Source organism: Schistocerca gregaria, unplaced genomic scaffold, assembly GCF_023897955.1.
Source record: "Schistocerca gregaria isolate iqSchGreg1 unplaced genomic scaffold, iqSchGreg1.2 ptg000470l, whole genome shotgun sequence".
Taxonomy (NCBI): Eukaryota; Metazoa; Arthropoda; class Insecta; order Orthoptera; family Acrididae; genus Schistocerca; species Schistocerca gregaria.
Genome location: NW_026061884.1, coordinates 3,661,579 through 3,674,805, shown reverse-complemented (window position 1 = coordinate 3,674,805; position 13,227 = coordinate 3,661,579). Strand labels below are relative to the sequence as shown.

Sequence of the window (13,227 nt, the reverse complement as noted above, 5' to 3'; positions counted from 1 at the left end):
CCCACAAACCGCCGACTCAGTCAGTGCTCTGGAGCTAGTGACGGAAGAACAAGGAAATGGCACTCGTAAAAAGGACGCTGTTGAGGCAGCTTCGGTCACAACGGTGGTAAAGATAGACAATCCGAATGACGGCGCGTTGAACCAAGATGTCCGAAGACGCCGACTCAAACCGCAACCTAATCTCAAAGCTTCCCGTAACCAAAGCAAACAACAACCAGCACAAGAGGAAGCGACGGCCAAGAACGTCTTGTATGAAATCATCACGGAAAGACCTAAGGAGGTACCTTCAAGTGACATTAGTGATGCAAAGCCCCTCGGTAAAACTAAAACCCGAGATGTTCGGAATCCTGCACCAAAATGAGGCTGTAAGATGAAAAAAAAAAAGGATTTTGTTGAACCAGTTTCATTTCTAATTGTACTACTGTCTTAGTCATATTTCAGAGGAACCAGATGAAGTGTTTACCGAGCTTCAAATACTGACTATTCTTTTAGATGTTTGTTTCAGCAGAGTCGTTTCTCCCTTCTAGGAGCTGCACATCTCTTTTTTTTTTTTTTATTAATATTTTGTTATCTTTTTAATCACTTATTTACTTTTTATGCAAACTAAATGTCCCAGGCATATACAATTACGACTATCAATATTAACAGGATTACATCCGTGACTAAAGTTACAGCGCTCAAGGATTATTTATATGAGTCAGGGACGGACATTGCTTTCCTACAGGAAGTAGTGCTGACTAATCTTACAGTGCCTGGATATTTGGCGATTTTAAATGTCTCACTTGACACCAACGTCGGTACAGCAATTTTAGTCAGGGAGGGGATTCCTGTCTCGGATATCGAGAGGTTGGACTCCGGCAGAGCGATAGGTATAAAAGTCTTTGGTTCTACCCTTATCAATCTGTATGCCCCTTCTGGCACATCCAATAGAATGGAAAGAGCACAGTTCTATAAAGAAGAAATCATTTATTTATTACGGAAAAACCCAAAAGATCTTATAATAGGCGGTGATTTTAATTGTGTGATAAATAAGAAAGACCAGGTTCCGAATTTTAATACCTGCAATGAACTGAAGCGTTTCGTCACTGTTTTACAGCTTAAAGATGCTTGGGAAATAATGTATCCCACATTTGTGGCATTTACATTCCTAGGTCCTCACTCACGTAGCAGGATCGACAGGCTCTACATATCGCAAAGTCTAGTTAGCTCCTTCATTAAAGCAGAGACGATTCCAGTTTACTTTTCTGATCATAGCTCCGTGCTAGCTTCCATCAACCTTACTGCGCAACCCACTCGCCGTTTTAGAAGTTCATGGCACCTTAATACGTCACTGATGCAGGACGACGGATTAGAAGAAAGTTTGACAGAAGCGTGGGCATTGTGCCTCCGCTCTGCAGATAGACACGTCTCAGTACTAGACTGGTGGTGCAACAGGGCAAAGCCTAAACTGAGAAAAGTTCTCATCCAGTATAGTGTACAACGATCGAAAGACTTGAAAAATTCCATAGAATTTTATTATACCATGCTGCGAAATTTATATGAGCAGGCAAACACTTCCAACGTCCGTCTGGCAGATATCAAGCAAACTAAGGCCAAATTGCTCAGTCTTAAAAGACAGCAGATGGAGGGTCTGAAATTAAAATCCAAGGCTAAGACAGTCGTGGAGGATGAACATGCTTCCTTGTACCATCTACTGAAGCACGAAAGAAACAGGAGACGCACCTTCATTGATGGACTTCAGTCTGAAACTGGCGAGACACTCACGACTCAGAGAGACATCGTCAATGCAGTGCACAAATATTACGAAGACCTATACACTGCCAACCCGGTATGTGAAGAGTCCTTCGATGAGTTCCTTAGTTACATAGCTCCACAGGTCTCGGACGAGGAAAACGAAGACCTTCTCGTTGAGTGTACTAACGAAGATATCCACAGAATCATCTGCAAATCTCCTCTGAGGAAATCGCCGGGACCGGATGGTTTGCCTGTTGAATTTTATAAACGATACTGGCCACTGATTGGTGACATGTTTACCCGAATGACGAACGAGGTGCTTCAGGGAAAGCATTTACCTGCTGTTTTTAAAGAGAGCACAATAGTACTAATCCCAAAAAATGCTGCAAAAAGAAACCTCAACAACTTTCGTCCTATCTCCCTGTTAAACTCCGATTATAAAATCGTCGGCAGAATTTTAAACAACAGACTCTCACAGTTGGCCAAAAAGATAGTAAGTCCATACCAGTCCTGTGTGCCTACCAAGAGCATTTTCAAAAGCATAGCTGAATATAGAGATATAATTGCAATCACTGCTGTGACCACCATAAAATGTGCTATCATGTTTATTGACTTCCAGAAAGCATTTGATCGTGTGGATCATAGATTCCTTAGTGCCACACTGAACAAAATAGGTTTTAATGAGCGAGTCGTAAGTGTGATCAGAAATGTTGCAACAGGTATCAGCGCTTGTATATCAGTTAACTGCCAGAGGACAAAGCAGATTCAGATCAGGCGCGGCGTTCCTCAAGGAAGCCCCCTTTCCATGTTCCTATTCGTGCTTTCATTAGAACCTTTCCTCCGCAGTGTTCATGCCACTCTAACTGGCATCACATTATCTGGTCACCGAACAGTCATAAACGCCTATGCCGATGATGTCGGAGTCGTCCTGCGAAATCCCGACGACATTTTGAAATTGGAAACGCTAATTAAAAAGTACTGTAGAGTCTCCGGAGCAGGTGTCAACGCAAACAAAAGCAAACTCCTAAACCTGCGGGGTTTTCAACATACCACCTTAGCCTGGGCCACAATGGTCACCCAATGCAAAGCACTAGGAATAACACTGACACCTTGTCCGTTAAAAATGGCAGCTATCAATTGGAGAAATACGTCGGGACAACTTCTTGGAACAACAAGGGAAAACCTCCACCGTAACATGAACCAAGTTCAGAGGGTGATTTTCATTAACCACTGCATTCTCTCCAGGAGTTACTTTATAGCACAGATCTTCCCACTACCGAAAATGATTGGAAAAAAGATAATGTCTACCATTGCCAGCTATCTTTGGAGAGGGGATATATTCAGAGTCGACGCAAAAACTGCGACCTTAGATCCCAGGAATGGAGGTTTGGGGTTAGTTGACATCAGAAATAAGGCGTCTGCGCTTTTTATAAAAAGGACCGCCACTATCCTTAGCGACCACGCTGATAGCATTACAACTAAATTATTTGAAGTTGTCAGGCCTGCCAGTTTACAGGCGCCGGTGAATGTGCAAAAAATAAATAACCGGCTCCAGTACGTTCGTGTATATTTTGTGGAATTCAGCTATCTCGGTGGTGTCATCATCAACTCACGACGGATCACGGCCCGCGATATTCTGTGCCATCGAAAGAAAATGGAGGGGAGAAACAAATTGGAAAGTAAATACCCACACACTGATTGGGACGCCATATGGAAAAATATTAATATGCGTGGTCTACCATCGGACGTCAAGTCAGCGTGGTATAAAACAGTGAATGAGACCGTAAGCACCAATGAAAGGTTACATGCAATCGGCGTTAGCGACACGAACCTATGTCTCAAATGTAAATTGATCGACACGTTAGTGCACAGATTCACGTGCGGTGGCAATCTACAACTCTGTAATTGGATTAGGGAACAACTGGCTTTTCTTACGAGATCTTCGGTGGAAAATTTTCCCCCTGTTACATTCCTCAGGCCTCAGACTTGCTATTTTCCAGCAGCAAAAAACAACTCGGTCCATTGGTTAATGGGACACTATGTGAATTACGTAATTAATCACCTGGGAAATGACAATTCCACTGATTTTTACATGTACTTGAAGTGTGCTTTTTATAACGCCCTGAAATATAAAGACCACAAGAAAAACTACGGCAATATGCTTAAAATTGTATTCGAGCGACTGGGCATTGGTTGACAAGCCAACGAGATAAACAAAAATCGTTTATTTAAGCGAAACGACGCTTAAACAAAAACAATTGGGGAGAAGTACAATTTTACAGTTTCATATTACAATCACTTATCCTCTGCTGGCAAAGAAGGCTATTTTGTTTATTGCACAGAAGAAGCCGAAGCCGAAAGCCAGTATCGCAGGGTTAAAGATAAATTGTTTTCTTATACATTCATTTTATGACTGAGAAGGAAGTCTCATTTGTTTCCATGGAAGGGAACATACTTTTTTTTTTATTATTATTATTAATCTCAAGAAGGAAAGGAGGCTATGGAATTAGTGCCTTAACATAAAATTCCTTCTTCACATTCCATGAAGATTTTTCTTTTACAATAAAAAAAATAACAAACAAACAAAAATAATAATAATAACAATAAAAAAACTAAACAGAAATTAAAAAAAAATAATATACAGGTTCAGGGTCCACTACTTCCTACAACTTTATTATATATTACCAAGAAGTATGCTAGGTTGCCGAGAAGCAGTGGATGAAAAAAAAAAAAAAAAAAAAAAAAAAAGCACTAAAGCTATAACCTTCAATCTCTATTGCCTCGGCATGACATAAATTTTTTGTTTCAAATGAAGCATCTTTTGGTTCAGGATTTCGAAGGCGAAACAGCATATATCTACGTATACACAAGATGTAACATTTCTTATTGAAAACTATGATAAAGACACGCCTCAGCAACAGGACTGGGTGGAGACATCGCGGCCAGGCCTCGAGATTTTGACCCCTGCCCGCTTTGCCTCCGCCTGCCTCATGCTGCTTATATAAAAAAAAAAAAAATAAAAAAAAAAAAAAAAAATAATGGTGTAACGGTTAGCACTCTGGACTCTGAATCCAGCGATCCGAGTTCGAAAAAAAAAAAAAAAAAGTGGTTAAGGCGTTGGACTGCTAATCCAATGTGCTCTGCACGCGAAAAAAAAAAAAAATAAAAAAAAGGGGTAGCGTGAAAAAAAAAAAGGCGGAAGAAAAAATAAAAAAAAAAAAGTTGGTAGAGCACTTTCCCGCGAAAGGCAAAGGTCCAGAGTTCGAGTCTCGGTGTTTCCATTAAAAAAAAAAAAAAAAAAAAAAAAAATGGATAAGGCGTCGGACTTCGGATCTGAAGATTACAGGTTCGAATGCTGTCACGCTTGTGTTTTTCCAGTTCTGAAAAAGAAACATAACGTTTTAATGTAGCAATTGAGCAGTACGAAACCGTCTGAATGTTGCTGTTGACCATTTTTTGCTTGGAGATGCTCTTGAGCTTGAAACACACACAACAAGACCGGTGTTAACTAGCGAAATGGTCGGCAGAGTGCCGACACAGCGAGTTTTGACTATCACTTGCACATCTAAAACAACGTCGGAAAGTAACTCGTTCAGCTTTTGAGTCACATAAAGTATGTGCGTTAATTTTGACGCCACTAGCTCTGCATGTTGTCATGCAATTTCTTTACCTCTCAGAAATGATTATGACATAAAAGTGAAGTATGTGACGAGTGTGACGTTAGGAAAACATTAGGCATCATGGAGAGATTCTGTATGGGACCACCCAACCCAAACGAGTACTGTGTGACGTGCTACCCGGCAGGTATTCACCGAGGTAGCCGGCTAGCTCAGTCGGTAGAGCGTCAGACTCTTAATCCCAGGGTTGTGGGTTCGAGCCAGACGCTGGGCGGAACGGAATTTTGTTCCACTGCAAGTGTAAATTACCGTTTTTCTGATTAACGAGATTTAATGGAAATAGCAACTTTAAACTTTGCCTACGTCTCTGTCAGTCGCAAGGAAGCTGTATTTGAAGGTGAAGGTGATTTTGTAGACATGTGTGAAAGACATGTTCTGAAATGCAAGTGTTGTTGTTTGGAGAGCACATCGGTTACGTGTCAGATGTGTAGTCAAGCAGTAATTTGTCGCCATAGCTGCAAATATTAGCCGGTAATATGAAGTGTTGTCAGCTAAAGTCTGATGATGCAGACGACCGTAAGGACGAAGTACCCAAGAGTACCGCTAGGCCGCGCCTCTTTAGCTCAGTGGTAGAGCACTGGTCTAATAAACCAGCGGTCGTAAGTTCCATCCTCACAGGTGAAAGATGAATTTTGGAAATCAGTTGCGCGTCGTGGCCGTATAGCAAACAGTACCTGTGATGACGAACAATTAGCGACAGGCGTTTTTTTAAGAATCACTCTCAGATGCGATTAAGGCGAATGGCGCAGATAAAGCATTTGCCAAAGCGGTACAGCATAAGGTGGGACGAGGCAGTCTGAATTACATTTTATAGATGTATTTCTCACATATCTCAGAGCCTCTCGCGATATTCGTCGTCGTCGTCGTCGTCGTCGTCGTCGTCGTCGCCGCTTCTGCAGAAGTAGCAAATGGCAATCGTAGCAAATGCGGCGAGGGACGCCCTGCCTTCGATTCCGAATGCACAAAGTGTGTGGTCTTGTTTCACAGTCTATATTTGGTCGGTCTCGTCAGAGGTTGAATGTAACGAATGGGTGGGAAAGAGCAAGGGGCAGCGGCTGTGTAGAACGAAAACACAAATCCTCAGGGGTGTGAGCGTTTCGAGATGAGTCGTATACATGTAAATGTTGGTCGTCAGTGACCGTGTGGCCTAATGGATAAGGCGTCGGACTTCGGATCTGAAGATTACAGGTTCGAATGCTGTCACGCTTGTGTTTTTCCAGTTCTGAAAAAGAAACATAACGTTTTAATGTAGCAATTGAGCAGTACGAAACCGTCTGAATGTTGCTGTTGACCATTTTTTGCTTGGAGATGCTCTTGAGCTTGAAACACACACAACAAGACCGGTGTTAACTAGCGAAATGGTCGGCAGAGTGCCGACACAGCGAGTTTTGACTATCACTTGCACATCTAAAACAACGTCGGAAAGTAACTCGTTCGGCTTTTGAGTCACATAAAGTATGTGCGTTAATTTTGACGCCACTAGCTCTGCATGTTGTCATGCAATTTCTTTACCTCTCAGAAATGATTATGACATAAAAGTGAAGTACGTGACGAGTGTGACGTTAGGAAAACATTAGGCATCATGGAGAGATTCTGTATGGGACCACCCAACACAAACGAGTACTGTGTGACGTGCTACCCGGCAGGTATTCACCGAGGTAGCCAGCTAGCTCAGTCGGTAGAGCGTCAGACTCCTAATCCCAGGGTTGTGGGTTCGAGCCAGACGCTGGGCGGAACGGAATTTTGTTCCGCTGCAAGTGCAAATTACCGTTTTTCTGATTAACGAGATTTAATGTAAATAGCAACTTTAAACTTTGCCTACGTCTCTGTCAGTCGCAAGGAAGCTGTATTTGAAGGTGAAGGTGATTTTGTAGACATGTGTGAAAGACATGTTCTGAAATGCAAGTGTTGTTGTTTGGAGAGCACATCGGTTACGTGTCAGATGTGTAGTCAAGCAGTAATTTGTCGCCATAGCTGCAAATATTAGCCGGTAATATGAAGTGTTGTCAGCTAAAGTCTGATGATGCAGACGACCGTAAGGACGAAGTACCCAAGAGTACCGCTAGGCCGCGCCTCTTTAGCTCAGTGGTAGAGCACTGGTCTAATAAACCAGGGGTCGTAAGTTCAATCCTCACAGGAGAAAGATGAATTTTGGAAATCAGTTGCGCGTCGTGGCCGTATAGCAAACAGTACCTGTGATGACGAACAATTAGCGACAGGCGTTTTTTTACGAATCACTCTCAGATGCGATTAAGGCGAATGGCGCAGATAAAGCATTTGCCAAAGCGGTACAGCATAAGGTGGGACGAGGCAGTCTGAATTACATTTTATAGATGTATTTCTCACATATCTCAGAGCCTCTCGCGATATTCGTCGTCGTCGTCGTCGTCGTCGTCGTCGTCGTCGTCGTCGCCGCCGCCGCTTCTGCAGAAGTAGCAAATGGCAATCGTAGCAAATGCGGCGAGGGACGCCCTGCCTTCGATTCCGAATGCACAAAGTGTGTGGTCTTGTTTCACAGTCTATATTTGGTCGGTCTCGTCAGAGGTTGAATGTAACGAATGGGTGGGAAAGAGCAAGGGGCAGCGGCTGTGTAGAACGAAAACACAAATCCTCAGGGGTGTGAGCGTTTCGAGATGAGTCGTATACATGTAAATGTTGGTCGTCAGTGACCGTGTGGCGTAATGGATAAGGCGTCGGACTTCGGATCTGAAGATTACAGGTTCGAATGCTGTCACGCTTGTGTTTTTCCAGTTCTGAAAAAGAAACATAACGTTTTAATGTAGCAATTGAGCAGTACGAAACCGTCTGAATGTTGCTGTTGACCATTTTTTGCTTGGAGATGCTCTTGAGCTTGAAACACACACAACAAGACCGGTGTTAACTAGCGAAATGGTCGGCAGAGTGCCGACACAGCGAGTTTTGACTATCACTTGCACATCTAAAACAACGTCGGAAAGTAACTCGTTCGGCTTTTGAGTCACATAAAGTATGTGCGTTAATTTTGACGCCACTAGCTCTGCATGTTGTCATGCAATTTCTTTACCTCTCAGAAATGATTATGACATAAAAGTGAAGTACGTGACGAGTGTGACGTTAGGAAAACATTAGGCATCATGGAGAGATTCTGTATGGGACCACCCAACCCAAACGAGTACTGTGTGACGTGCTACCTGACAGGTATTCACCGAGGTAGGCGGCTAGCTCAGTCGGTAGAGCGTCAGACTCTTAATCCCAGGGTTGTGGGTTCGAGCCAGACGCTGGGCGGAACGGAATTTTGTTCCGCTGCAAGTGTAAATTACCGTTTTTCTGATTAACGAGATTTAATGGAAATAGCAACTTTAAACTTTGCCTACGTCTCTGTCAGTCGCAAGGAAGCTGTATTTGAAGGTGAAGGTGATTTTGTAGACATGTGTGAAAGACATGTTCTGAAATGCAAGTGTTGTTGTTTGGAGAGCACATCGGTTACGTGTCAGATGTGTAGTCAAGCAGTAATTTGTCGCCATAGCTGCAAATATTAGCCGGTAATATGAAGTGTTGTCAGCTAAAGTCTGATGATGCAGACGACCGTAAGGACGAAGTACCCAAGAGTACCGCTAGGCCGCGCCTCTTTAGCTCAGTGGTAGAGCACTGGTCTAATAAACCAGCGGTCGTAAGTTCCATCCTCACAGGTGAAAGATGAATTTTGGAAATCAGTTGCGCGTCGTGGCCGTATAGCAAACAGTACCTGTGATGACGAACAATTAGCGACAGGCGTTTTTTTAAGAATCACTCTCAGATGCGATTAAGGCAAATGGCGCAGATAAAGCATTTGCCAAAGCGGTACAGCATAAGATGGGACGAGGCAGTCTGAATTACATTTTATAGATGTATTTCTCACATATCTCAGAGCCTCTCGCGATATTCGTCGTCGTCGTCGTCGTCGTCGTCGCCGCCGCCGCTTCTGCAGAAGTAGCAAATGGCAATCGTAGCAAATGCGGCGAGGGACGCCCTGCCTTCGATTCCGAATGCACAAAGTGTGTGGTCTTGTTTCACAGTCTATATTTGGTCGGTCTCGTCAGAGGTTGAATGTAACGAATGGGTGGGAAAGAGCAAGGGGCAGCGGCTGTGTAGAACGAAAACACAAATCCTCAGGGGTGTGAGCGTTTCGAGATGAGTCGTATACATGTAAATGTTGGTCGTCAGTGACCGTGTGGCCTAATGGATAAGGCGTCGGACTTCGGATCTGAAGATTACAGGTTCGAATGCTGTCACGCTTGTGTTTTTCCAGTTCTGAAAAAGAAACATAACGTTTTAATGTAGCAATTGAGCAGTACGAAACCGTCTGAATGTTGCTGTTGACCATTTTTTGCTTGGAGATGCTCTTGAGCTTGAAACACACACTACAAGACCGGTGTTAACTAGCGAAATGGTCGGCAGAGTGCCGACACAGCGAGTTTTGACTATCAGTTGCACATCTAAAACAACGTCGGTAAGTAACTCGTTCGGCTTTTGAGTCACATAAAGTATGTGCGTTAATTTTGACGCCACTAGCTCTGCATGTTGTCATGCAATTTCTTTACCTCTCAGAAATGATTATGACATAAAAGTGAAGTACGTGACGAGTGTGACGTTAGGAAAACATTAGGCATCATGGAGAGATTCTGTATGGGACCACCCAACCCAAACGAGTACTGTGTGACTTGCTACCCGGCAGATATTCACCGAGGTAGCCGGCTAGCTCAGTCGGTAGAGCGTCAGACTCTTAATCCCAGGGTTGTGGGTTCGAGCCAGACGCTGGGCGGAACGGAATTTTGTTCCGCTGCAAGTGTAAATTACCGTTTTTCTGATTAACGAGATTTAATGTAAATAGCAACTTTAAACTTTGCCTACGTCTCTGTCAGTCGCAAGGAAGCTGTATTTGAAGGTGAAGGTGATTTTGTAGACATGTGTGAAAGACATGTTCTGAAATGCAAGTGTTGTTGTTTGGAGAGCACATCGGTTACGTGTCAGATGTGTAGTCAAGCAGTAATTTGTCGCCATAGCTGCAAATATTAGCCGGTAATATGAAGTGTTGTCAGCTAAAGTCTGATGATGCAGACGACCGTAAGGACGAAGTACCCAAGAGTACCGCTAGGCCGCGCCTCTTTAGCTCAGTGGTAGAGCACTGGTCTAATAAACCAGCGGTCGTAAGTTCAATCCTCACAGGAGAAAGATGAATTTTGGAAATCAGTTGCGCGTCGTGGCCGTATAGCAAACAGTACCTGTGATGACGAACAATTAGCGACAGGCGTTTTTTTAAGAATCACTCTCAGATGCGATTAAGGCGAATGGCGCAGATAAAGCATTTGCCAAAGCGGTACAGCATAAGGTGGGACGAGGCAGTCTGAATTACATTTTATAGATGTATTTCTCACATATCTCAGAGCCTCTCGCGATATTCGTCGTCGTCGTCGTCGTCGTCGTCGTCGTCGTCGTCGTCGTCGTCGCCGCCGCCGCTTCTGCAGAAGTAGCAAATGGCAATCGTAGCAAATGCGGCGAGGGACGCCCTGCCTTCGATTCCGAATGCACAAAGTGTGTGGTCTTGTTTCACAGTCTATATTTGGTCGGTCTCGTCAGAGGTTGAATGTAACGAATGGGTGGGAAAGAGCAAGGGGCAGCGGCTGTGTAGAACGAAAACACAAATCCTCAGGGGTGTGAGCGTTTCGAGATGAGTCGTATACATGTAAATGTTGGTCGTCAGTGACCGTGTGGCCTAATGGATAAGGCGTCGGACTTCGGATCTGAAGATTACAGGTTCGAATGCTGTCACGCTTGTGTTTTTCCAGTCCTGAAAAAGAAACATAACGTTTTAATGTAGCAATTGAGCAGTACGAAACCGTCTGAATGTTGCTGTTGACCATTTTTTGCTTGGAGATGCTCTTGAGCTTGAAACACACACAACAAGACCGGTGTTAACTAGCGAAATGGTCGGCAGAGTGCCGACACAGCGAGTTTTGACTATCACTTGCACATCTAAAACAACGTCGGAAAGTAACTCGTTCGGCTTTTGAGTCACATAAAGTATGTGCGTTAATTTTGACGCCACTAGCTCTGCATGTTGTCATGCAATTTCTTTACCTCTCAGAAATGATTATGACATAAAAGTGAAGTACGTGACGAGTGTGACGTTAGGAAAACATTAGGCATCATGGAGAGATTCTGTATGGGACCACCCAACCCAAACGAGTACTGTGTGACGTGCTACCCGGCAAGTATTCACCGAGGTAGCCGGCTAGCTCAGTCGGTAGAGCGTCAGACTCTTAATCCCAGGGTTGTGGGTTCGAGCCAGACGCTGGGCGGAACGGAATTTTGTTCCGCTGCAAGTGTAAATTACCGTTTTTCTGATTAACGAGATTTAATGGAAATAGCAACTTTAAACTTTGCCTACGTCTCTGTCAGTCGCAAGGAAGCTGTATTTGAAGGTGAAGGTGATTTTGTAGACATGTGTGAAAGACATGTTCTGAAATGCAAGTGTTGTTGTTTGGAGAGCACATCGGTTACGTGTCAGATGTGTAGTCAAGCAGTAATTTGTCGCCATAGCTGCAAATATTAGCCGGTAATATGAAGTGTTGTCAGCTAAAGTCTGATGATGCAGACGACCGTAAGGACGAAGTACCCAAGAGTACCGCTAGGCCGCGCCTCTTTAGCTCAGTGGTAGAGCACTGGTCTAATAAACCAGCGGTCGTAAGTTCCATCCTCACAGGTGAAAGATGAATTTTGGAAATCAGTTGCGCGTCGTGGCCGTATAGCAAACAGTACCTGTGATGACGAACAATTAGCGACAGGCGTTTTTTTAAGAATCACTCTCAGATGCGATTAAGGCGAATGGCGCAGATAAAGCATTTGCCAAAGCGGTACAGCATAAGGTGGGACGAGGCAGTCTGAATTACATTTTATAGATGTATTTCTCACATATCTCAGAGCCTCTCGCGATATTCGTCGTCGTCGTCGTCGTCGTCGTCGTCGTCGTCGCCGCCGCCGCTTCTGCAGAAGTAGCAAATGGCAATCGTAGCAAATGCGGCGAGGGACGCCCTGCCTTCGATTCCGAATGCACAAAGTGTGTGGTCTTGTTTCACAGTCTATATTTGGTCGGTCTCGTCAGAGGTTGAATGTAACGAATGGGTGGGAAAGAGCAAGGGGCAGCGGCTGTGTAGAACGAAAACACAAATCCTCAGGGGTGTGAGCGTTTCGAGATGAGTCGTATACATGTAAATGTTGGTCGTCAGTGACCGTGTGGCGTAATGGATAAGGCGTCGGACTTCGGATCTGAAGATTACAGGTTCGAATGCTGTCACGCTTGTGTTTTTCCAGTTCTGAAAAAGAAACATAACGTTTTAATGTAGCAATTGAGCAGTACGAAACCGTCTGAATGTTGCTGTTGACCATTTTTTGCTTGGAGATGCTCTTGAGCTTGAAACACACACAACAAGACCGGTGTTAACTAGCGAAATGGTCGGCAGAGTGCCGACACAGCGAGTTTTGACTATCACTTGCACATCTAAAACAACGTCGGAAAGTAACTCGTTCGGCTTTTGAGTCACATAAAGTATGTGCGTTAATTTTGACGCCACTAGCTCTGCATGTTGTCATGCAATTTCTTTACCTCTCAGAAATGATTATGACATAAAAGTGAAGTACGTGACGAGTGTGACGTTAGGAAAACATTAGGCATCATGGAGAGATTCTGTATGGGACCACCCAACCCAAACGAGTACTGTGTGACGTGCTACCCGACAGGTATTCACCGAGGTAGGCGGCTAGCTCAGTCGGTAGAGCGTCAGAGTCTTAATCCCAGGGT

At 44.0% G+C, this 13,227-nt stretch overlaps 2 non-coding genes across 2 annotated transcripts; both read left to right on the top strand.

Moving 5' to 3' along the window:
- Positions 1–7,482: 7,482 nt before the first annotated feature.
- Positions 7,483–7,554, top strand: Trnai-aau (transfer RNA isoleucine (anticodon AAU)). The gene has a single exon. It is a non-coding gene; the product is annotated as a tRNA-Ile (tRNA).
- Positions 7,555–10,529: 2,975 nt separating this feature from the next.
- On the top strand, positions 10,530–10,601 carry Trnai-aau (transfer RNA isoleucine (anticodon AAU)). Its single transcript has one exon. It is a non-coding gene; the product is annotated as a tRNA-Ile (tRNA).
- Positions 10,602–13,227: the final 2,626 nt, after the last annotated feature.